This window comes from Bombina bombina, chromosome 12, assembly GCF_027579735.1.
Source record: "Bombina bombina isolate aBomBom1 chromosome 12, aBomBom1.pri, whole genome shotgun sequence".
Lineage (NCBI taxonomy): Eukaryota > Metazoa > Chordata > Amphibia > Anura > Bombinatoridae > Bombina > Bombina bombina.
Genome location: NC_069510.1, coordinates 57,545,905 through 57,573,342, shown reverse-complemented (window position 1 = coordinate 57,573,342; position 27,438 = coordinate 57,545,905).

Genomic DNA, 27,438 nt, shown 5'->3' with positions numbered 1-27,438 from the left:
GCCTTACCTATTTGTATTAGTAGTTGAGGTCCTTGCTTTAAGCTTGCTACCTAACTACCTGAAGTCATTTTTTAGTACTCTCCATCTCCCACTGATTCCTTCATTAGTACCAATATGTACCATGACTGCAGGATCAGACCCACATCCCTCTAACAATCTATCAATACGCTCCACAATATGCCTAACATGAGCCCTTGGAAGACAGCAAACTGTTCTATTTAAAGTGTCTGGATGACAAATTACCCTATCAACCTTTCTAATAATAGAGTCTCCTACCACCAACATCTGCCTCAGGCCCTGACTTGTATGCCCCTCTTCCATGACTGAAGAACTGTTAACTATAGTATGCCCCTCTACCATGTCTGAGGGACTGCCCATCATAGTATGCTGCTCTTCCACAACTAAAGGACTGTTCACTATACTAGGCAACACAGCCCTCTCTGACACTGCCACCCCTGAACTGATATCCCCAACATCTTCACTTAATCTGGCAAATCTGTTGGGGTGTACCAGCTCAGAACTGGCCTGTCTCTTCCGCTTACCTTTACCTCGCCCTCTGACTGTGACCCAGCTAGATCCTGGCGTCTCCTCATCTGAATCCTCCCCATTCCCACTGCTAGAGCCATTAACAACCAGCTCAGTCCTATCCATTTCCCTTTCAAGTGTCTGAATTTCATGCAGTGTTGCAATTTGTCTCTCCAGAACTCCAATATGAGTTTCTAAAGAGACAATATGCTCACACTTGCCACAAACATATAATCCCTTTAGTGGCTGCTCCAGTGATGCAAACATATGGCAAGCTGTACACTGAATGAGATTCTCACACATACTTACTAAAATGTTTAACTTAAAAGTATAAAATAATTATATTTCCCCTGGGTATCTCCAAACCCTTGGTTGCCTAACTACTCTGGTTAGCTAACTATTATACTTAAACAGACAATCTTACTTTAACAGAGAATCAATGCAGCAACCCTAAAAGAGCAAGCTCACTGAGTAAATGTGCTAAATTTATAGTCTAGCTAGGCCCAAACAGCTGAAAATAATCCCACCCCTAATTACCCACACAGGAAACAAGAAAATAAATAAATAAAAATGGATAGATACAAACCAACAGACAGTTATTATTTTTTTATAAAATGCAACCCTTGCATGGCAAAATATTTATAAATTAACTTGGTTAGCTAACTATTATACTTAAACAGACAATCTTACTTTAACAGAGAATCAATGCAGCAACCCTAAAAGAGCAAGCTCACTGAGTAAATGTGCTAAATTTATAGTCTAGCTAGGCCCAAACAGCTGAAAATAATCCCACCCCTAATTACCCACACAGGAAACAAGAAAATAAATAAATAAAAATGGATAGATACAAACCAACAGACAGTTATTATTTTTTTATAAAATGCAAACCTTGCATGGCAAAATATTTATAAATTAACTTGGTTAGCTAACTATTATACTTAAACAGACAATCTTACTTTAACAGAGAATCAATGCAGCAACCCTAAAAGAGCAAGCTCACAGAGTAAATGTGCTAAATGTATAGTCTAGCTAGGCCCAAACAGCTGAAAATAATCCCACCCCTAATTACCCACACTGGAAACAAGAAAATAAATAAATAAAAATGGATAGATACAAACCAACAGACAGTTATTATTTCTTTATAAAATGCAACCCTTGCATGGCAAAATATTTATAAATTAACTTGGTTAGCTAACTATTATACTTAAACAGACAATCTTACTTTAACAGAGAATCAATGCAGCAACCCTAAAAGAGCAAGCTCACAGAGTAAATGTGCTAAATGTATAGTCTAGCTAGGCCCAAACAGCTGAAAATAATCCCACCCCTAATTACCCACACAGGAAACAAGAAAATAAATAAATAAAAATGGATAGTTACAAACCAACAGACAGTTATTATTTTTTTATAAAATGCAACCCTTGCATGGCAAAATATTTATAAATTAACTTGGTTAGCTAACTATTATACTTAAACATAAAAATATTTCTTTAAAATTAACCTCACTCACAGTGAATCTAATTAAAATACCACAATAAAATACCAGAATATGGACCGCTAACTTAACAGTGCTTAGTTAAACTATATAACAAGATACTTCACACAAATCTTACTGGATCTCAATAGATTTAAGATAGCTTTCAGACAAATATAGTTAAACTATTTAGCCCACAATTTGTTCTATATAACCTCAATTAAAAAACTGAAATTGTATATATTATTAATGCAAACAGCCAATTTATATGCCAATTAATCTGAGCTGAAATAACCTCTTATTCAGCCACAGTAAAGTAAATTCTAATATATATATATAGCAATAACTGTAATTAACTTATGATATTAAAATACAAAATTCTTTCTAAACATTCATATTTAATACTAGAATACTTACTACCCTTGGTCTAATTAATATTAAATATAAGAATAAATTCTCCTTTTAAATCACAACTATGATATAGCTATAATTTTATAATACCTTGATTTAAAACATTAAAAATATAGAGCAACCGTATACATCACCAAATAACCCGTGTGGGAATACAGCTTCTGGAGTTTCTTGTAGGTCATAAAAGAAGGTTTTATCCACTATTCACAAGGATACAGGTCTCAAAATTTTTATCTTTCTATTCTCAAGAAAGTGTCCCAAAATGGCAGAGAAGATACTTGGCACAAAATCTGTGTGTTTCTCTCTCAAAACGTTATGCTTCTTTGAGTCTGTCCCTTTGTCTAGTGTGTGTGGGTTCTTATTCAAGATAAACCCTCTCCTTCTTTTCTTTAATCATTTCCACAAGAATTTGATAGGCCCTCGCAGCTGAACATATCACTGGTTATTTGGGAAATGCCTCCCTGAGCAGCCAAATATTTTTTGGTTGTAATACCATTTTTGACTATTGGTGGTAGCAGACAACCAGAAATGCAGTCTCACTATTTATACTGCTAACAGTAAATACAGATTCTTATATATATATATATTTATCAAATGCCTATTTTTATACACTTATAATCTCCTAGTTTTAATAACTTTCGCCTAGATTACGAGTCTTGCGTTAGGGTTATAAAGCAGCGTTGAGAGGTCCCAATGCTGCTTTTTAATGCCCGCTGGTATTACGAGTCTTGCAGGTACAGGTGTACCGCTCACTTTTTTGGCGCAACTCGAAAATACTGCAAATCCACTTACGTCAATTGCATATCCTATTTTTTCAATGGGATTTTCCTAACGCCGGTATTACGAGTCTACCTAAAAGTGAGCGGTACACCCTCTACCTCCAAGATCCCTAACGCATTTGAAAGTCAGTAGTTAAGAGTAGTATAAAACTCTTAACTAAAGTGCTAAAAAGTACACTAACACCCATAAACTACCTATTAACCCCTAAACCAAGCCCCCCCCACATCGCATACACTAAAATAAATGTTTTAACTCCTAATCTGCCGAACCGGACATCGCCGCCACTATAATTAATATATTAACCCCTAAACCGCCGCACTCCTGCCTCGCAAGCACTAGTTACATTTTATTAACCCCTAATCTGCCATCCCTAACATCGCCGCCACCTACCTACATTTATTAACCCCTAATCTGTCGCAGCAACTATATTAAATGTATTAACCCCTAAACCTAAGTCTAACCCTAACCCTAACACCCCCCTAACTTAAATATTATTTAAATAAATCTAAATAAAATTACTTTTATTAACTAAATTATTCCTATTTAAAACTAAATACTTACCTATAAAATAAACCCTAAGGTAGCTACAATAGTTACATTGTAGCTATCTCAGGGTTTATTTTTATTTTACAGGCAACTTTGTATTTATTGTAACTAGGTAGAATAGTTATTAAATAGATATTAACTATTTAATAACTACCTATCTAAAATAAGTACAAATTTACCTGTAAAATAAAATCTAACCTAAGTTACAATTACACCTAACACTACACTACAATTAAATTAATTCCCTAAATTAACTACAATTAAATACAATTAAATAACATTATCTAAAGAACGAAAAAAAAAACCCACTAAATTACAGAAAATAATAAAATAATTACAAGTTTTTTAAACTAATTACACCTAGTCTAATCCCCCTAATAAAATAAAAAAGCCCCCCAAAATAATAAAAATCCCTACCCTATACTAAATTACAAATAGCCCTTAAAAGGGCTTTTTGCGGGGCATTGCCCCAAAGTAATCAGCTCTTTAACCTGTAAAAAAAAAAATACAATACCCCCCCAACATTAAAACCCACCACCCACACACCCAACCCTACTCTAAAACCCATCCAATCCCCCCGTTAAGAAAACCTAACACTAACCCCTTGAAGATCACCCTACCTTGAGAAGTCTTCACCCAAACGGCCAGAAGTCCTCAACGAAGTCGGGCGAAGTGGTCCTCCAGACAGGCAGAAGTCTTCATCCAAGCCGGGAAGAAGAGGTCCTCCAGACGGGCAGAAGTCTTCATTCAAGCCATGAAGAAGAGGTCCTACAGACTGTCAGAAGTCTTCATGCAGACGGTATCCTCTATCTTCATCCATCAGGAGCGGAGCAGGTCCATCTTCAAGACATCCGACGCGGAGCATCCTCTTCTGTCTTCATCCGACGACTAAATGACGGTACCTTTAAGTGACATCATCCAAGATGGCGTCCCTTGAATTCCGATTGGCTGATAGAATTCTATCAGCCAATCGGAATTAAGGTAGAAAAAATCCTATTGGCTGATGCAATCAGCCAATAGGATTGAAGTTTAATCGTATTGGCTGATCCAATCAGCCAATAGGATTGAGCTTGCATTCTATTGGCTGACTGGAACAGCCAATAGAATGCAAGCTCAATCCTATTGGCTGATTGGATCAGCCAATAGGATTTTTTCTACCTTAATTCCGATTGGCTGATAGAATTCTTTCAGCCAATCGGAATTGAAGGGACGCCATCTTGGATAAAGTCACTTAAAGGTACCGTCATTTAGTCGTCGGATGAAAACAGAAGAGGATGCTCCGCATCGGATGTCTTGAAGATGGACCCGCTCCACTCCGGATGGATGAAGGACCTCTTCTTCCCGGCTTGGATGAAGACTTCTGGCCCTCTGGAGGACCACTTCGCCTGGCTTCGTTGAGGACTTCGGCCCGGTTGGGTGAAGACTTCTCAAGGTAGGGTGATCTTCAAGGGGTTAGTGTTAGGTTTTCTTAACGGGGGGATTGGATGGGTTAGGTTTTATTAAGGGAGGATTGGGTGGGTTTTAGAGTAGGGTTGGGTTTGTGGGTGGTGCGTTTTAATGTTGGGGGGGTATTGTATTTTTTTTACAGGTTAAAGAGCTGATTACTTTGGGGCAATGCCCCGCAAAAAGCCCTTTTAAGGGCTATTTGTAATTTAGTATAGGGTAGGGATTTTTATTATTTTGGTTATTTTTTTATTTTATTAGGGGGATTAGATTAGGTGTAATTAGTTTAAAAAACTTGTAATTATTTTATTATTTTCTGTAATTTAGTGGGGGGTTTTCCGTACTTTAGATAATGTTATTTAATTGTAGTTAATTTAGGGAATTAATTTAATTATATGTAGTGTTAGGTGTAATTGTAACTTAGGTTAGGTTTTATTTTACAGGTAAATTTGTACTTATTTTAGCTAGGTAGTTATTAAATGGTTAATATATATTTAATAACTATTGTACCTAGTTAAAATAAATACAAAGTTGCCTGTAAAATAAAAATAAACCCTAAGTTAGATAAAATGTAACTATTAGTTATATTGTAGCTAGCTTAGGGTTTATTTTATAGGTAAGTATTTATTTAAATAGAAATAATTTAGTTAATTGTAGTTATTTTATTTAGATTTATTTAAATTATATTTGTTAGGGGGTGTTAGGGTTAGGGTTAGACTTAGATTTAGGGGTTAATAACTTTAATATAGTGGCGGCGACGTTGGGGGCGGCAGATTAGGGGTTAATAATTGTAGGTAGGTTGCGGCGACATGGGGGAAGGCAGATTAGGGGTTATGTTAGCATTATCAAAAAAAAATGTTAAAAAGGCAGTGGGTCCTGATAATATTCATCCAAGGGTTTTAAAAGAACTTCGATCAGTGCTAACTGTCCCATTAACTGATCTGTTTAACTATTAACAGGAGCTGTCCCAGATGATTGGAGAATAGCAAATGTAATACCTCTTCATAAAAAGGGCAGTAGAGAAGAATCTGGCAACTACAGGCCAGTTAGTTTAACTTCAGTAGTAGGGAAATTAATGGAAAGCCTCTTAAAAGAAAGAATTATGACTTACATAAAGACAAACAATTTAGAGGACCAAAATCAGCATGGTTTTACTTCAGGGAGATCATGTCAGACTAATCTAATTGACTTCTTTGATTATGTAACAAAAGTATTAGACAAGGGTGGAGCAGTTGATGTAGCATATCTAGATTTCAGCAAAGCATTTGACACCGTCCCACACAATAAACTAATTCACAAACTATATCTCCTTGGTCTAGATTAAAAAATTGTGAACTGGGTGGAATGCTGGCTTAAGGACAGAAAACAAAGTGTCTTAGTAAATGGAGTTCATTCAGCAGAGGGGGCTGTTACTAGTGGTGTTCCTCAGGGGTCAGTTCTGGGGCCCAGGGCCGCCACTAGAAATTTTGGGGCCCCTGACTTAACCATTGATCAGGGCCCCCCCCCCCCCTCCTTTGACATGTGCAATTTTTTACCAAGTGACTAAAACGTATATGCACCTTATTCTTAAGTGTCTATTTAAACTTGGAAATGTTGTAAAGGTAGTAACATACACAAACACAGACACACTCATACACTGAAACACACACACACTCACACATAAGGATTCACATATAGACACTCTAGCAGACACACAAAGAAACACACTCAGACACAGACACCCAAACAGACACTCAGCACTTGTTTACATTGACCTGACAAGTAATGAGGTAATCTACAGTTTTGCAAAAAAAGGAGATTTAGAAAACAAAATATGGAGTTCTGATTATCTTTTTGTAAAGGAAGATGCCAACTAAATGATGACAACAGCATGCAGTGGCTGAAAGTAAGGGCCCTGAACTGCCTAAACAATAATTTAAAGATTAAATGGTGGATTGGTGACTTCCGGAAAGGTCTCATTAGTCTCAAAGTCTGTAGAAAGATGTGAATAATCAGTAGTAAGGTCAAAATGTCCTAAAAGGGAACAGACAATGGACACACACACACACAAACTTGCACATACACCCAAGGAAACACCGAAAGAGACAGCCTCAGAAAACACACAAAAACATACACACACACACAGAGACACCCACAGAAAACACACAAAGACATACACACACAGAGAGACAACCACATAAAACACAGAAAGACATACATACACACATCCTCACAGAGACACCCACAGAAAACGCACACCCTCACAGAGACATCCACAGAAAACACAGACATACATACATACACACACACACCCTCACAGAGACATCCACAGAAAACACAGACATACACACCCACCCTCACAGAGGCATCCAGAGAAAATACACAAAGACAAACATACGCACACCCTCACAGAGACACTCATAGAAAAAGCTCAAAGACATACACACCCACCCTCACAGAGAGACCCACAGAAAAGAAATACATACACACTCATAGAGACACAAACCAAAGCACAAAGACATAAACACAGACACCCACAGAAACACTCACAGGAGGAAACATTTATGCACCTTGCATCCCCTAAATCAACAGTGTGTGACATGCATGATCAAAAAATTGCAGAAATTAAGAGATCACTTTTTAAAGAATCATATTTGTAAATGTGCAAACAAAAATAATTCTGTGAATTCAAAATTGACTCAGGCACACACTGTACCAACAAATTGCCAAGTCTGTCCCACACTGTGCATAGTAGTTTAGTGCACACTCAGAAATCCTCTCAAATGCTAATACTTTACTCCTTGTAATAACATTTCCCATGCTCAATTACCACTCTGCTGTAGTACCCACTGGTGGCTGCCAAAATTTTAAAAAAAAAAAATATATATATTTTTTTTTAGTTCTTGCCTCATGGGGTCCCCCTGACCCATTGGGCCCCTGACAGGAGTCACCCCTGTCACCCCCTGATGGCGGCCCTGCTGGGGCCTGTTTTGTTTAACATATTTATCTGCGATATCAGCAAAGGGCTACAGGGTAAAGTATGTCTCTTTGCAGATGATACAAAAATTTGTAACAGAGTGGATGTTCCAGGGGGGGTAGACAAAATGAGAAGTGATATACAACAATTGGAGGATTGGACAAATGACTGGGATCTAAAGTTTAACACAGCAAAGTGTAAAATAATGCATTTAGGGAAGAAAAATCCAAATGTTAATTACAGACTCAATGACACTTTACTGACTGTTACAGATGAGGAACAGGACTTGGGAATTATTATTTCAGATGATTTAAAACTTAGTAAACAATGTAGTAATGCAGCGAGTAAGGCTAGCAGAATGCTTGGATGTATTGGTATTTGCAGCAGAAATAGTAAGGTTCTTATGCCACTTTATAGATCATTAGTTAGGCCTCATCTTGAGTATTGTGTGCAGTTCTGGAGGCCATATCTACAGAAGGATATTAACAAACTTGAATCTGTGCAAAGGAGGGCTACCAAAATGGTACATGGTCTAAAACATAAAACTTACCAGGATAGGCTCAATGACCTAAATATGTATAGCTTAGAGGAGAGAAGGGAAAGAGGTGATATGATAGCAACTTTCAAGTACATTAAAGGGTTTAGTAAAACTGAGGCTGTGGGTATTTTACATAAAATGGAAAATTCAAGAACAAGGGGTCATGAGCTCAAGCTAAAGGGTAGTAGATTCAGGAGTAATTTGAGGAAGCACTTCTTTACAGAAAGAGTGATTGATTTATGGAATAAACTTCCTCAAGAGGTAGTAGCAACAAACACTGTGGGGGACTTTAAAAATGAATGGGACAAGCATAAGGCTATCCTACGAACTAGCTAAGTTTATACTGTTAGGTAAGGTCGGGCAGACTTGCTGGGCCTATGGCTCTTATCTGCCATCAATATCTATGTTTCTATGTTAATAAATATAATGTAGGTGTCGGCGATGTTGGGGGCAGCAGATTAGGGGTTCTTAAGTATAATGTAGATGGCAGCGGTGTCCGGAGCGGCAGATTAGGGGTTAATAATATAATGCAGGTGTCAGCGATGTTGGGGGTGGCAGATTAGGGGTTAATAAGTGTAAGATTAGGGGTGTTTAGACTCGGGGTTCATGTTAGGGTGTTAGGTGTAGACATAAATGTATTTTCCCCATAGGAATCAATGGGGTTGCGTTAGGAGCTTTACGCTGCTTTTTTGCAGGTGTTAGGTTTTTTTTTAGCCGGCTCTCCCCCATTGATTCCTATGGGGAAATCGTGCATGAGCACATTTAGCCAGCTCACAGCTACCGTAAGCAGCGCTGGTATTACAGTGAGATGTGGAGCTAAATTTTGCTCTCCGCTCACTTTTCTGCGGCTAACGCCGGGTTTGTAAAAACCCGTAATATCAGCGTTGTCTGTAGGTGAGCGGTGAGCAGAAACTGCTCATTAGCACCGCACAGCTTTACAGACAAAACTTGCAATCTACCCGTATATGTTCCATACATGGCTCATTTAATACCATTTAGTCTGAGTATTTTCATACAAAACATGATATACTATTTATAATATTTTAGAAGATGCATATTGTCATCTTTCCCAGTTATTATAAATAGTGTATACTTGTGCATATCATTTTAATATTCATTGTCTGGATTTATGTTTATGACCAATATTCATAGGGCATCTTGTTGGTTTATTACATGTCTGAAAAATAAAGAAACAGAGGTTGTTATTTTGAAATAAGTCACGCATTTATAAATCTACCAATGCAACTATTATTCAATTCACTTCATATTTAATATTATACAAACAAACCATCTCATATCTATTTATTTGTACCTATTTTTTGGACAGTCTGAGGCACATATTGAATATTTGAAAATTACACAATTTCATTTTATATGAAGTTCTAATTTCCCCTTTTAAAATCAAGATTTACATTCTTGTATGCTTTCAGCACTCACAGGGTTAAGATGTTTCTCTGTTTTCTCTTGCTATTTTCCATTGAGACGTTACATCTGAGCTTCGTGTATTTGAACTCAGTATGGGAAAAATTAACACCTAGCATATATTTGGGCTTCAAAGGATTGCTTCAGACTGAGTATACTAACTATACTAATATGTAACTATATTACACATCTTGGGCAGGAAATCCATATATGGGCGGTCAAACTTGAGAGTGTCATTCTAAGATTTTACAGATGTGAGTTCCTTTTTTCTCAGATGTTCTGTAATCAGGATGAAGGGGGGTTGGTCGGTTTTGGCTATAGCCCACACAACTCATGTCAAGGGAGATATAGCTGACATAAAATATCAAAATTTATTTGATGCATATGTAGTTTATTTAATGCTATTCACAGGTACCCTGACAGGACTGAGGGACAGTTGGCCTCCTGGAGTACCTACTGCTTCCACTCTTGCCTGGCTAAGGTTACTCCTCTGCACCACATCCCCATAGCCAGTCTACTGACCCCTTCAAGTCTTCCCTCAGTATACGCAGATTTTACAGATGTGTTTGAAAAGAAAGCAGCTGATGTGCTGCCACCCCACCATGCTTACGACTGCAAAATTGACCTCTTTCCTGGAGCACCACTTCCTAAAGAAAATACTTATCCACTCTCCAAAACTGAAACCAAGGCCATGGAGGACTATATTCAAGAGAAACTAGACAAAGGTTTTATTCGCCCTTCCTCTTCTCCTGCCGGGGCTGGCTTCTTTTTTGTCAGTAAGAAGGATGGTGGGCTCAGACCCTGTATCGACTACAGAGCCCTAAACAACATCATTATCAAGAATTGCTATCCTATTCCTTTAATCATTGAACTTTATGATTCACTCCAAAATGCTTGCTACTTCACTAAGCTGGATCTACGTGGGGCGTACAATCTTACATTCTCATATTCCCAAGGCATTAATGGAAGACTGCCTTCAACATGAGATCAGGGCATTACGAATACCTTGTCATGCCTTTTGGACTGTGTAATGCCTCTGCAGTCTTTTAAGCATTTGTCAACGATGTCTTCCATGACCTCCTCAATCGCATTGTCATCGTCTACCTGGATGATATCCTTATTTTCTCCTCCACCATTGAGGAGCATCATGAACACGTGAGACAGGTACTTCTTCACCTCAGAGACAATTCCCTGGTAGCCAAACTGGAGAAATGTGAGTTCGATCAAGTTCAGATCCAGTTTCTTGACTATGTCATCTCGAAGGAAGGTTCTAAGCTCACCGCAGTTCTGGAATGGTCTCAACTTCATTAAAGGAGCTACAGAGATTCTTGGGGGTCTCCAATTACTACCGCAAGTTTATAAAGAACTTTTCCCAGATAGTTGCTCCACTCACTGAGTTGACTAAATGGAACAAGAAGGACTGCAAAAATTGGCCTCCTTGGCCTCCTGAAGCCATGGGTGCCTTCTCTCATCTGAAAAAGTCCTTTTGTTCTGCTCCTGTGCTTCGCCATTCTGATCCTGACCTGCAGTTCACTTTAGAGGTTGACACCTCTGAGATTGGAGCTGGAGCAGTCTTAACCCAAAGGGATCCTTCAACCTCCAAGTTGCACCCTGTAGCCTTTTTCTCCAGCAGAGAGGAATTACGATGTGGGTAATCATGAACGCTTAGAACTTTTTACTGACCATAAGAATCTGACGTACCTAGAGACAGCTCATCGACTCAATCCTCGACAGGCCAGGTGGGCCTTGTTCTTTTCCCATTTTAACTTTGTGGTCTCTTATCTTCCTAGGACCAAAAATAAAAAGACTGATGCTTTTTAATTCAGTTTCCTCAGTCTAGTGATTCCTCTGAATCCCCTATTGAACACATCATACCCTCCTCATGTGTGGTTGCTCAACTTAACACCTCTCTTCTTCAAAGACTGCAACGTGCCCAGTCTAGAAAGCCTCCTGAAGCCCCCATGGCTCCCAATATCTTCTTCGTACCTCTGAACCTAGGCACCCCTGTGCTATCCTGGGCTCATGATAGTAAACTTTCAGGACATCCTGGTTTGACAAGAATGTTAAAGCTTCTTTCCCAACATGTATGCTGGCCTATCAGGAAGTCTGATGCTCAGGACTATGTGAAAGCCTGCACAACTTGTGCTGCCAATAAGACTCCCCGATCCTTGCCTCCTGGTATACTCCAACCGTTTTCTATTCCTAAACAACCTTGGATGCACATAACAATGTGGATTTCATTGTGGACCTCCCTCCTTCTGACCATCATACAGTTTTCTGGGTTGTGGTGGATCGATTTTCCAGATTGGCTCATTTTGTACCCCTAAAGAAACTGCCATCTGCCCAAGAATTATCATCTCTTTTTCATTCCCGTGAATATTGTTGCTGACAGAGGTCCACAATTCATCTCTACTTTTTGGAAAGCCTTTTGCAAATTGATTGGAATCAATGTTTCCTTGTCTTCTGGCTACCATCCTCAGACTAATGGGCTGACTGAGAGAGTGAATCAAGATCTCAAAGCCTATCTCAGAACTTTTGTTAATACTCTCCATACCAACTGGTCTGAATTGTTACCCCTAACTGAGCTGGCAAAGAACAATCATTGGCACTCTTCTCTATGATGTTCTCCATTTCAAGCCACAGCAGGTTTCCAACCTTGTATCTTTCCTCTTTCTGCTCAGTCTACAGGGGTTCCTGCTGCAGACTGACATGTTACTAACCTCACTACTCATTGGCAATGTATTTGCACTCAGTTACATTCAGCTGTCTCCAGATACAAGAGGTTTGCTGATCATCATAGAGCTTCTGTTAGTGCCTTTTTCAGTAGGTAAACGTGTTTGGGTCTCTACTTGACATATTCGTCTACATCAACCCGGTCACAAATTAGGGCCTAGGTTTATCGGCCCTTACAAGGTCCTTAAAAGACTGTCTCCTGTTGCCTACAGAATGGCCTTGCCCAGAACCCTGCGGATACACCCAGTCTTCCACATCTTACTACTCAAGCCCTACATCAGGAACATATATACTCAGCTTTGACCTCCTCCTCCGCTCCTGATCCATGGTGACCCTGAGTATGAGGTTGCTAAGATCCTGAACTCCAGATACAGGTGCAGGCAACTACAGTATGTGCATTGTGCATTGGAACGGTTACTCTGTGGCAGATCGTTCCTGGGTTCCTGCCCGTGATGTACATGCTCCATCATTGGTCTCCAGATTCCATGCTACTCATCCTTTGAAACCGACTCTGGTTCCCGGAGGGAACCCTTGAAGGGGGGGCTATGTCACGCCGCACCGCTCTGGCTGTTGCCTGGGACGCAGCGGTTGTTGCTCTGGCTGTTGCCAGGGGTGCAGCGGTTCCTGTGAGCATGAAGCGATGACGTCATTGCCGCACATCTCTCCCGCATTGAAGCCAGACCAGATCTCCTGTGGCACCAATCCAGACCAGCTTCAATCAGTCTTTCACTTACTATCTTCACTGCCCAAGTATAGGTGTTGCTTAGTGTGCTCCTGGGTGTTGTATTACTTTATGCTGGACTGTTATACTGTTGCTGAACTCTGCTTGTCTGACCACTCTATCAAAAATATATTTTAAGGTGCGCCTCTGTAACCCAACACAGGGGATATACAGTCTTAACCCCTTAGTGACCAGACCACTTTTCAATTTGTTGACCATCTGGGACCAAGGCTATTTTTGCATTTCTGCAATGTTTGTGTTTAACTGTAATTTTCCTCTTACTCATTTACTGTACCCACACATATTATATACTGTTTTTCTCGCGATTAAATGGACTTTCTAAAGATATGATTATTTTCATCATATCTTATAATTTACTATAAAAAAAATATAAAATATGAGGAAAAAATGAAAAAAATGCACTTTTTCTAACTTTGAGCCCCAAAATCTCTTACACATCTACAACCACCATAAAATACCAATGCTAAACAGTTTCTAAATTTTGTCCTGAGTTTATAAATACCCAATGTTTACATGTTCTTTGCTTTTTTTGCAAGTTATAGGGCAAAAAGTACAAGTAGCACTTTGCTATTTCAAAACCATGTTTTTTCAAAATTGGCGATAGTTATATTGTAACACTAATATCTGTCAGGAATCCCTGAATAACCCTTCAAATGTATATATTTTTAAAAGAAGACAACCTAAGGTATTAAACTTGGGGTATTTTGACTTTTTTCATGCAACCATTTTACCACCAATCTATGCCAAAGATTGGGGGGAAAAAAAATAATTTGATTTTTTGACAAAATAGCAATTTAAGAATACATTTACTGATAATATTAAGGGTTACTGCCAAATAACACCCTAATATGTCTTCAGCAGCATCTCCTGGGTACAGTGATACCACCCATGTATAGGTGTGTCGGGTTCTCGGGGGGCTAAAAGCTCTTATTTTTAGAGAGCGCATTCCAGTTTTTCAACTTGGAATTTTCACATCGGTCATCATGCACCCATGTCCTATTTGGGACATTTCTGAAGCTGGCCAATGGAATTTACCCCCATAAAACCCTATATTTTTGAGAAGTAGACACCCTAGGGTATTTCAAATGCTGGTATTTTAACACTTTCCATGCACTAATTCAACCACCAGTCTTTGTCAAACTTTTGGGTAGTCATTTTTTTGTGTTATTTTTCACACACATTGTAATTTAGGCATGGATTCTCAGTTCCTGTTATGTGTTACTGCCAAAAAACACCTCAATATGTGTTCAACAACATCTCCTGAGTATAGTGATACCACCCATGTATAGGTGTGTCGGGTTCTCTGGGGGCTAAAAAGCCTTAATTTTAGGAAGCGCATTCCAGTTTTTCAACTTGGAATTTTCACATCGGTCATCATGCACCCATGTCCTATTTGGGACATTTCTGAAGCTGGTCAATGGATTTACCCCCATCAAACCATATATTTTTGAAAAGTAGACACCCTAGGGTATTTCAAATGCTGGTATTTTAACACTTTCCATGCACTAATTCAACCACCAGTCTTTGTCAAACTTTTGGGAAGTCATTTTTTTGTGTTATTTTTCACACACATTGTACTTTAGGCATGGAATCTCAGTTCCTGTTATGTGTTACTGCCAAAAAACACCTCAATATGTGTTCAACAACATCTCCTGAGTACAGTGATACCACCCATGTATAGGTGTGTTGGGTTCTCTGGGGGCTAAAAGGCCTTAATTTTAGGAAGCACATTCCAGTTTTTCAACTTGGAATTTTCACATCGGTCATCATGCACCCATGTCCTATTTGGGACATTTCTGAAGCTGGCCAATGGAATTTACCCCCATCAAACCATATATTTTTGAAAAGTAGACACCCTAGGGTATTTCAAATGCTGGTATTTTAACACTTTCCATAAACTTATTTAACCACCAGTCTTTGTCAAACTTTTGGGTAGTCATTTTTTTGTGTTATTTTTCACACACATTGTACTTTAGGCATGGATTCTCAGTTCCTGTTATGTGTTACTGCCAAAAAACACCTCAATATGTGTTCAACAACATCTCCTGAGTACAGTGATACCACCCATGTATAGGTGTGTTGGGTTCTCTGGGGGCTAGAAGGCCTTATTTTTAGGAAGCGCATTCCAGTTTTTCAACTTTGAATTTTCACATCGGTCATCATGCACCCATGTCCTATTTGGGACATTTCTGAAGCCGGCCAATGAAATTTACCCCCATAAAACCATATATTTTTGAGAAGGAGACCCCCTAGGGTATTTGAAATGCTGGTATTTTCACACTTTCCATGAACTTATTTAACCACCAGTCTTTGTCAAACTTTTGGGTAGTCATTTTTTTGTGTTATTTTTCACACACATTGTACTTTAGGCATGGATTCTCAGTTCCTGTTATGTGTTACTGCCAAAAAACACCTCAATATGTGTTCAACAACATCTCCTGAGTACAGTGATACCACCCATGTATAGGTGTGTCGGGTTCTCTGGGGGCTAGAAGGCCTTATTTTTAGGAAGCGCATTCCAGTTTTTCAACTTGGAATTTTCACATCGGTCATCATGCACCCATGTCCTATTTGGGACATTTCTGAAGCCGGCCAATGAAATTTACCCCCATCAAACCATATATTTTTGAGAAGTAGACCCCCTAGGGTATTTGAAATGCTGGTATTTTCACACTTTCCATGAACGTATTTAACCACCAGTCTTTGTCAAACGTTTGGGTAGTCATTTTTTTGTGTTATTTTTCACACACATTGTACTTTAGGCATGGATTCTCAGTTCCTGTTATGTGTTACTGCCAAAAAACACCTCAATATGTGTTCAACAACATCTCCTGAGTACAGTGATACCACCCATGTATAGGTGTGTCGGGTTCTCTGGGGGCTAGAAGGCCTTATTTTTAGGAAGCGCATTCCAGTTTTTCAACTTGGAATTTTCACATCGGTCATCATGCACCCATGTCCTATTTGGGACATTTCTGAAGCCGGCCAATGGAATTTACCCCCATCAAACCATATATTTTTGAAAAGTAGACACCCTAGGGTATTTCAAATGCTGGTATTTTAACACTTTCCATGAACTTATTTAACCACCAGTCTTTGTCAAACTTTTGGGTAGTCATTTTTTTGTGTTATTTTTCACACACATTGTACTTTAGGCATGGATTCTCAGTTCCTGTTATGTGTTACTGCCAAAAAACACCTCAATATGTGTTCAACAACATCTCCTGAGTACAGTGATACCACCCATGTATAGGTGTGTCGGGTTCTCTGGGGGCTAGAAGGCCTTATTTTTAGGAAGCGCATTCCAGTTTTTCAACTTTGAATTTTCACATCGGTCATCATGCACCCATGTCCTATTTGGGACATTTCTGAAGCCGGCCAATGAAATTTACCCCCATCAAACCATATATTTTTGAGAAGTAGACCCCCTAGGGTATTTGAAATGCTGGTATTTTCACACTTTCCATGAACTTATTTAACCACCAGTCTTTGTCAAACTTTTGGGTAGTCATTTTTTTGTGTTATTTTTCACACACATTGTACTTTATGCATGGATTCTCAGTTCCTGTTATGTGTTACTGCCAAAAAACACCTCAATATGTGTTCAACAACATCTTCTGAGTACAGTGATACCACCCATGTATAGGTGTCTTGGGTTCTCTGGGGGCTAGAAGGCCTTATTTTTAGGAAGCGCATTCCATTTTTTACACTTCCCATTTTCACATCCCATGCACCCATGTTCTATTTAAGACATTTCTGAAGCCGGCCAATGTAATTTACCCCCATCAAACCATATATTTTTGAAAAGTAGACATCCTAGGGTATTTCAAATGCAGGTATTTTAACACTTTCCATACACTAATTCAACCACTAGTCTTTGTCAAACTATTGGGCATTCATTTTTTTGTGTTATTTTTCACATACATTGTACTTTAGACATGGATTCACAGCTCCTGTTATGTGTTACTACCAAAGAAGACACCAATATGTGGTCACCAACATCTCCTGAGTTCAGTGATACCACCTATGCATAGGTTTGGTGGCTTGTTTGGGCGTTGCAATGCCAAATGTCTGACATGTGTTTGTGATTTTTTTTCACATTTAACATATTTTCTTTGCCTATCGTCTTTTTTGGGGGTCTTTTAACATACCCCAATTTATTTGTTTTCCATAAATGTGATTATATTTAAAAAGTTGACACCCCAAGGTATTATACATGGAGTGGTTTGATGACTTTGATGCAACCGTTTTAGCCCAAAAAATTGGAGAAAGTATATGGTGGTAATTTTTCAATTTTCATTGTTACAGACACATTGCTTTTTTACTATGATTTAGGAGAGACTGTTGTAAGTTATTGCAAAAGAATACTTCAGGTTGCTTTCTGCAAGGCACCCTGAGTACACCTATGCCCCCCATGCATAGGTTTGCCAGGATTTTGGGAAGGTTATGTTACATGATTTTAGTTATTAAAAATGAGAGTATTTCTTCTGATAGGCCTATCTTTAGTTTGGGGCCTATCGCATACCCCACTTTTATTTATTGCATTCAAAGTGTATATTTTTTAAATGTTGACACCCCAAGGTATTGTATATGGTGTGCTTTGATGCCTTTGTTGCAACAACTGTTTTAGCCCAAAAAATTGGAGAAAGTGTATGGTGGTAATTTTTCAATTTTCATTTTTACAGACACATTGCTTTTTGACTATGATTTAGGAGAGACTGTTGTAAGTTATTACAAAAACATACTTCAGGTTGTTTTCTGCAAGGCACCCTGAGAACACCTATGTCCCCCATGCATAGGTTTGACAGGGGTTTTGGTTAAAAAAAAACAGGCCCAATTTTAGAAAAAAAGTAGTGAAATGTAAAAATCTGGCACAGTAAAAGTAAAAAAAACAAAAAAACATCTAACTGTAAACATAACCAAAAAAAAAAATATATATATAACAGCAAATGTATTTATTTTTTTTAAAATTGACCATTGTATGGTACCGCTTGAAGCAGTCCCCAATGCAGAGTGCAGGCTGTCCAGGGCAATCAGGACAGTGATATATGGTGTCCCTTCTCTTCCCCCTCTTGGTACAGACTCTGCATTTTTTTTGTGGTTTCTGCTTTGCGGCAGTAGGGGGGATTTTAAAAATAAAATGGGTAGCCCCAACTCTGCTCTCTCCCATCACCGCCCGGGGAGCAGGTGCATCATGGTACAAAATCCCCGTAATAATCTGGAGCTGAAACTGTAAAAAAGTCTTCTTAACTCTGGGGTTTGCTTTTTTGAACAACAAAAAAGCGTTGTGGGTTGCAATCTGCATTAGGTAAATTGCAACCTTTTTGTACCAGGCCCTTGTCTTCCGCATAATTAGGTAGGGCTGCAGCAGCTGATCAGCCAGATCAACCCCACCCATATGCCGGTTATAAGACTTGATGCACACTGGCTTCCTTATGATCTCAGCTCTGCCACGTACAGAAACCGCCACCGTCCTCTCTGTGTGGATGGTGGTAAGAAGGTATACATCCTTCTTGTCTCTGTACTTAAGTGCCAACAGCTCCTCTTGGCGCAGAGCTGAGGTCTCCCCCCCTTCGTAGCCGGGTGCGTACAAGCTGTCCTTGGAAACCTGCGCGGTTCTTTTTAATTGTACCGCAAGCTACTGTATCAAAGCAATACAGTAGCTTGAACAAAAGGACACTTGTATAAAAATTGTCTAAGTACAAGTGATACCCTTTGTTCATTAGGGGTAATATCAGGTCCCAGACAATCTTGCCAGTGGTTCCCATATGTTCTGGGCAACCTGGAGGGTCAAGGTGGCTATCCTTTCCCTCATACACCCGGAAGGCCTGAGTATACCCATTCTCGCTGTCACAGAGCTTATACACCTTTACCCCATATCTGGAGCGCTTGGAAGGAATAAACTGCTTGAATCCCAGCCTTCCCTTATACTTCATTAGGGATTCATCAACGCATATATTCCTTCCAGGTGTATAAGCCTCTGCAAACCTGGCAGAAAAGTGGGTTATCAGGGGGCGAATTTTATACAGCCTGTCAAATTGGGGATGCTCCCTAGGGGGGCACAGGCTGTTGTCGCTGAAGTGCATGAAATGCAGAATCATTTCATACCTCTTCCTCGACATAATCTGGGAGAAAATGGGGGTAGAGCAGATGGGGCTAGTACTCCAGTAGGAGCGAATGGAGGTTTTTTTTATGATGCCCATCAGCATGGTCAATGCCCAGAATTTTTTGAATTCTGGCACATTGATGGGGGCCCATTGCTGCTTTGCCAAATATGTTCCAGGCTTTGCAGCACGGAACTGATGGGCATATAAATTAGTTTGGGCGACAATGTTCCCCAATACATCATCGCCCAGAAACACTTCCAGAAACTGCTGGGGGCTAAAACCTGCCACATCTATATTTATGCCAGCATTTGCTGTGAAGGGTGGGATATCTGGCCTCTGGAGATGAGGTGTTACCCACTCTTCAGCAGCAATGGCAGCAACACGCTTCTGGCAGGGGGGCTAGCAGGGGGGCTAACAGGGGGGCTGGTAGGGGGTCTAGCAGCCACAGATACATCACTATCAGTTGAGACTGCATCTAGTGATGTATCTGAGCATATGGCAGGGTCAAAATTGGGGTCTGAGTCAGACATAGAGGCATCTGACTCTGACGCAAGGATGGCATACGCCTCCTCAGCACTATATATTTTCTGTGACATTTTTGTATCTGTCACAGAAAAAATGTACTAATTTTTTTTAAATTATATTAATTAACTAAATTAATTAACTAAATAAACTAGCAAAAAAGTACTGCTATGCTACTGCCTGTGATTTATAGCGATCACTGGCAAGCTAGGGGTTAATGGCTCTGAAAATTAAATTAAATTAACTAAATGGTTCTGAAAAGAGCCTCTGGATTTTTAAAAAATTACAACAACAAAATTAACCCCTAAAAAAATGCACAGACAGCAAAAAAGTACAACTATGCTACTGCCAGTGATTTATAGCGATCACTGGCAAGCTAGGGGTTAATGGCTCTGAAAATTAAATTAAATTAACTAAATGGTTCTGAAAAGAGCCTCTGGATTTTTAAAAAATTAAAACAACAAAATTAACCCCTAAAAAAATGCACAGACAGCAAAAAAGTACAGCTATGCTACTGCCAGTGATTTATAGCGATCACTGGCAAGCTAGGGGTTAATGACTCTGGAAATTAAATTAAATTAGCTAAATGGCTCTGAAAAGAGCCTTTGGGTTTTTTAAAAAAATACAACAAAAAAATGAACCCCTAAAAAAATGCACAGACAGCAAAAAAAAGTGCAGCTATGCTAATGCCAGTGATTTATAGTGATCACTGGCAAGCTAGGGGTTAATGGCTCTGAAAAGAGCCTTTGGTTCTATATTTTTTTAACAAATAAAAGAATTAAATCTCTCTCTGCAAAAAAACAGGTCTCTCTCTCTCTCCAACAAAATCGCAAGTGAGGAGAGGGAGGGAGATCCACACTGATCAGTGTCAATATTTACAAATATTGACATGATCAGACAAATGGGGTATTTTATTATTTTTTTTTTTTTTTTTGGGTGGGAGGCTCAGATTGGGTGACCCTAGCTTGCCCCTATGATGAGGCAGGCTAGGGACACCCCCAGAGGCCCCATGATGCACTGGGCATCGCCATCTTGGATGCCTAGTGAAGGGGGAGGGGGGGGCTATTTAGGGCTTTTTTTATTTTATACGTTTTTTTTTTTTTACTTTTTTAATTTTATTTTATAACTAACTAAGTGCATCGACCCACCGAGGCACTTAGCACACAAGCAGAGCATCGGAAGCGTGTCCCATCGCTTCCGATGCTCTGAAACACTGCCGGGCTCCACGTGGAGCAAAACCGGAAGTGATCACTCGTGGGGGAGTGATCAATCCGGTCCCGGCACTCGGGAACAGTATTGCAGGATGCCTAGACCTCAAGGCAAGCCTGCAATACTGTTAGAGCAGCTGGAAGCGATTTCGATCGCTTCCAGTGCTCTGTTTAACCGACGACGTATGCCATACGTCCTCGGTCGTTAAGTGCTTTTTTTTTTGAGGATGTATGGCATACGTCGTCGGTCGTTAAGGGGTTAAAGTTTGGTGAATACTTTATCTACCTATAGTGCAGTTTATCTATCTATTGAGCGATCCCCCCCATTTTTCTTGTCTGACCACTCTGCTTAACCCCTGAACTGCTGGATTTCTATACTGTTTCTGAACTCTGCCTGGTTTACCCCTGAACTGTTATATACTGCTGGATTTCCTTTTGTTGCTGACTCCTGCCTGTTCCTTCTATTGCTTTACCCCTGAACTGCTATACTGCTGGATTGTCTTCCTGTTGCTGCCAAGAACTACCCTGCCAACTGTGAGTACTTCTTACCTCATTTTACAAACTCTCTCTGCTCTTGGATATTTATTATCATTCCACTTGACGCTGGGATAAGAAGACTACTGGCCAAGCTTGGTCTGATAGAGGAATACCCTCGAGCATTACATCAAGGTCAAGAAATTTAAACATATTTACAATTTGTGCTTGGTAGAAAATATGCCTGATGATGTCAGACGTAAAATGGGATTTCTAAGTATTTATCAAGAATTTCCGGAAGGTATGAATGCAAAAATATTCAGGAAATGGAGTTATAAGGGTCTCACCTTATATGTCAAATTCTGAGCCAGGAGTGTACTGATATTAAATTATTTTCATATATGAAACAAGAATTTAATGTGGGTAATAAAGAATTTTATGCATATCTTCAACTTAGGCATTATATAAATTGATTAATTATACAAAATGGCACAAAATAGAATTGGGGTAATATAGAACAATGATTCAAACAGGTTAATTTCCCCCTGGTAAAAACTATTAACAGGGCCATTTCTAGGGGCGGGCTGACTGGGCAGTGGCCCGGAGCACAATAGGGAGTAGTGGGGAGCACTTTAAAAAAAGGGAAAAAAAATAATTTTTTTGATTGTGTTAAAAGTGGCAGTTTACCAGTGAATTGGGCAGCGGAAGTCAGAGCACTCAGAGACAGGCAAGTAGCGTGGGAGGAAGTAGTTACCTTTTTCCCGCGCCTGTACAGTGTGTAACACACTTGTCTGTCTGCTCTGACTTTCTCTGTTAGTGTGAGTGGGCATGGCGTTGGAGTGAGAGGCAAGCTTATTAGAGACTGGTCCCAGGGTGGCTACAGCGATCCGGACAGCAGGTAGGTGACACTTTGACAGGCATCTTATTCCAAAGTCTGCACTGCTGCGCATTAGAGAGAGTTGCTTTAGCTTAAGTTGCTATTAGGAATAGCTGGTAAGTTCCCCTCCCGGCTCCCAGGCCAGCCTCCCTCTGTCTTACTCTCACTGGCTGCCCCCCCCAGAGAGCTGAGACTCTCATATTGAGCACCGTAACACCATCACTTCAAATGGAGCACAGCTGTACATCCCCCATTTCAGCCATGCAGTTGCAGAGCAGAAGATTGCTATAGCTGCTCTGCTCTTCCTGCTGGAAATCATTCCTGTCTCACACACAAGTGCTGCGAGTGCCAGTCTCCTAGCTCTGAATTCAACATAGAGTGTGAAAGGTCTAAGGTCAGCTGCTGGTGGCCTTATGCCCTCCCTCTCGTGCTGTGGCGTTTACTTTCTTTAGGAATCTGAACCTTCAGTAATTCAAAACCAGTGCCAGGCAGTGCTGGGTCTTCAGTGCACCCTTCTCTGTTAGTGTGAGTCCCCCCTTCTCTGTTAGTGTGAGTCCCCCCTTCTCTGTTAGTGTGAGTGGGCGTGGCGTTGGAGTGAGAGGCAAGCTTATTAGAGACTGGACAGGACTCAGGTTCAGATAAGACTCAGGGTCAGATAAGTGTCCTTCTAAATGTGTTCAGAATTGCTCTGTTGCTGCTCTGTTTAATATGTTTGTATTTTTTTTATTTATTTTAACTTCACTAAACTATTTCTCAATGAAATCCATGCTATGAGTCCCTACCTGTCCTAGACCATTTGTTTTTCTTGTGCTACATTCTTTCCCCTTTAAATCCTACATGGAAAGCAGCATATGGTAAAACCCTCCTGTATTTGTCCCAATGTTTGTAATCATTGAGCTCTTTGATTCAAATGTGTGTGTGTTGTGTATGTATGTATATATACGTATATATATATATATATATATACAGTGTATATATATATATATATATAAATGAATAAAAAAGAAAGACACAAAGGATATACAATACTATCCTTTGAAAGAGAGGATATACAGCACTCGTAAATTAACCAAAAAAGGTTTTATTACACCTTTTGCAATTTGACAAACTTACAGGTAGATTACGAGTTGTCGGTAAAGCTGTGCGGGGCTAACGTGCAGTTTCTGCTCACCGCTCACCTACAGACAAAGGTGGTATTACGGGTTTTTACAAACCCGGCGTTAGCCGCAGAAAAATGAGCGGAAGGCAAAATTTAGCTCCACATCTCACCTCAATACCAGCGCTGCTTACGGTAGCGGTGAGCTGGCTAAACGTGCTTGTGCGCGATTTCCCCATAGGAATCAATGGGGGAGAGCCGGCTGAAAAAAAACCCTAACACCTGCAAAAAAGCAGCGTTCAGCTCCTAACGCAGCCCCATTGATTCCTATGGGGAAAGAACATTTATGTCTACACCTTACACCCTAACATGAACCCCGAGTCTAAACACCCCTAATCTTACACTTATTAACCCCTAATATGCCGCCCCTGACATCGCAGACACCTGCATTATATTATTAACCCCTAATCTGCCGCTCCGGACACCGCCGCCACCTACATTATACTTATGAACCCCTAATCTGCTGACCCAAACACCGCCGACACCTACATTATATTTATTAACCCCTAATCTGCCGCCCCAATGTTGCAGCAACCTACCTACAATTATTAACCCCTAATCTGCCGCCCCCAACGTCGCCACCACTATATTAAATTTATTAACCCCTAAACCTAAGTCTAACCCTAACACCCCCTAATGTAAATATAATTTAAATAAATCTAAATAAAATTACTATCATTAACTAAATTATTCCTATTTAAAACTAAATACTTACCTATAGAATAAACCCTAAGCTAGCTACAATATAACTAATACAGGGAGTGCAGAATTATTAGGCAAGTTGTATTTTTGAGGATTAATTTTATTATTGAACAACAACCATGTTCTCAATGAACCCAAAAAACTCATTAATATCAAAGCTGAATATTTTTGGAAGTATTTTTTAGTTTGTTTTCAGTTTTAGCTATTTTAGGGGGATATCTGTGTGTGCAGGTGACTATTACTGTGCATAATTATTAGGCAACTTAACAAAAAACAAATATATACCCATTTCAATTATTTATTTTTACCAGTGAAACCAATATAACATCTCAACATTCACAAATATACATTTCTGACATTCAAAAACAAAACAAAAACAAATCAGTGACCAATATAGCCACCTTTCTTTGCAAGGACACTCAAAAGCCTGCCATCCATGGATTCTGTCAGTGTTTTGATCTGTTCACCATCAACATTGCGTGCAGCAGCAACCACAGCCTCCCAGACACTGTTCAGAGAGGTGTACTGTTTTCCCTCCTTGTAAATCTCACATTTGATGATGGACCACAGGTTCTCAATGGGGTTCAGATCAGGTGAACAAGGAGGCCATGTCATTAGATTTTCTTCTTTTATACCCTTTCTTGCCAGCCACGCTGTGGAGTACTTGGACGCGTGTGATGGAGCATTGTCCTGCATGAAAATCATGTTTTTCTTGAAGGATGCAGACTTCTTCCTGTACCACTGCTTGAAGAAGGTGTCTTCCAGAAACTGGCAGTAGGACTGGGAGTTGAGCTTGACTCCATCCTCAACCCGAAAAGGCCCCACAAGCTCATCTTTGATGATACCAGCCCAAACCAGTACTCCACCTCCACCTTGTTGGCGTCTGAGTCTGACTGGAGCTCTCTGCCCTTTACCAATCCAGCCACGGGCCCATCCATCTGGCCCATCAAGACTCACTCTCATTTCATCAGTCCATAAAACCTTAGAAAAATCAGTCTTGAGATATTTCTTGGCCCAGTCTTGACGTTTCAGCTTGTGTGTCTTGTTCAGTGGTGGTCGTCTTTCAGCCTTTCTTACCTTGGCCATGTCTCTGAGTATTGCACACCTTGTGCTTTTGGGCACTCCAGTGATGTTGCAGCTCTGAAATATGGCCAAACTGGTGGCAAGTGGCATCTTGGCAGCTGCACGCTTGACTTTTCTCAGTTCATGGGCAGTTATTTTGCGCCTTGGTTTTTCCACACGCTTCTTGCGACCCTGTTGACTATTTTGAATGAAACGCTTGATTGTTCGATGATCACGCTTCAGAAGCTTTGCAATTTTAAGAGTGCTGCATCCCTCTGCAAGATATCTCACTATTTTTGACTTTTCTGAGCCTGTCAAGTCCTTCTTTTGACCCATTTTGCCAAAGGAAAGGAAGTTGCCTAATAATTATGCACACCTGATATAGGGTGTTGATGTCATTAGACCACACCCCTTCTCATTACAGAGATGCACATCACCTAATATGCTTAATTGGTAGTAGGCTTTCGAGCCTATACAGCTTGGAGTAAGACAACATGCATAAAGAGGATGATGTGGTCAAAATACTCATTTGCCTAATAATTCTGCACTCCCTGTAGTTACATTGTATCTAGCTTAGGGTTTATTTTTATTTTACAGAAGAGGATGCTCCGCGTCGGATGTCTTGAAGATGGTCCCGCTCCGCTCCGGATGGATGAAGATAGAAGATGCCATCTGGATGAAGACTTCTGCCCGTCTGGAGGACATCTTCTTCCTGGCTTGCATGAAGACTTCTGCCCGTCTGGAGGACCACTTCGCCCGGCTTCGTTGAGGACTTCGGCCCGGTTGGGTGAAGACTTCTCAAGGTAGGGTGATCTTCAAGGGGTTAGTGTTAGGTTTTATTAAGGGGGGATTGGGTGGGTTTTAGAGTAGGGTTGGGTGTGTGGGTGGTAGGTTTTAATGTTGGGCGGGTATTGTATTTTTTTTTTTTACAGGTTAAAGAGCTGATTACTTTGGGGCAATGCCCCGCAAAAAGCCCTTTTAAGGGCTATTTGTAATTTAGTATACGGTAGGGATTTTTATTATTTTGGGGGGCTTTTTTATTTCATTTGGGGGATTAGATTAGGTGTAATTAGTTTAAAAAACTTGTAATTTAGATAATTTTAGATCATTTAGATAATTTTATTTAATTGTAATTAATTGTAGTTAATTTAGGGAATTCATTTAATTATAGTGTAGTGTTAGGTGTAATTGTAACTTAGGTTAGGTTTTATTTTACAGGTAAATTTGTACTTATTTTAGCTAGGTAGTTATTAAATAGTTAATATCTATTTAATAACTATTGTACCTAGTTAAAATAAATACAAAGTTGCCTGTAAAATAAAAATAAACCCTAAGCTAGCTACAATATAACTATTAGTTATATTGTAGCTAGCTTAGGGTTTATTTTATAGTTAAGTATTTATTTTTAAATAGGAATAATTTAGTTAATTGTAGTTATTTTATTTAGATTTATTTAAATTATATTTAAGTTAGGCGGTGTTAGGGTTAGGGTTAGACTTAGATTTAGGGGTTAATACATTTAATATAGTGGCGGCGACGTTGGGGGCGGCAGATTAGGGGTAAATACATGTAGGTAGGTGTCGGCGATGTTAGGGATGGCAGATTAGGGGTTAATAAAATGTAACTAGTGTTTGCGAGGCGGGAGTGCGGCGGTTTAGGGGTTAATACATTTATTATAGTGGCGGCAATGTCCGGTTCGGCAGATTAGGGGTTAAAAAATGTATTTTAGTGTTTGCGATGTGGGGGGGCCTCGGTTTAGG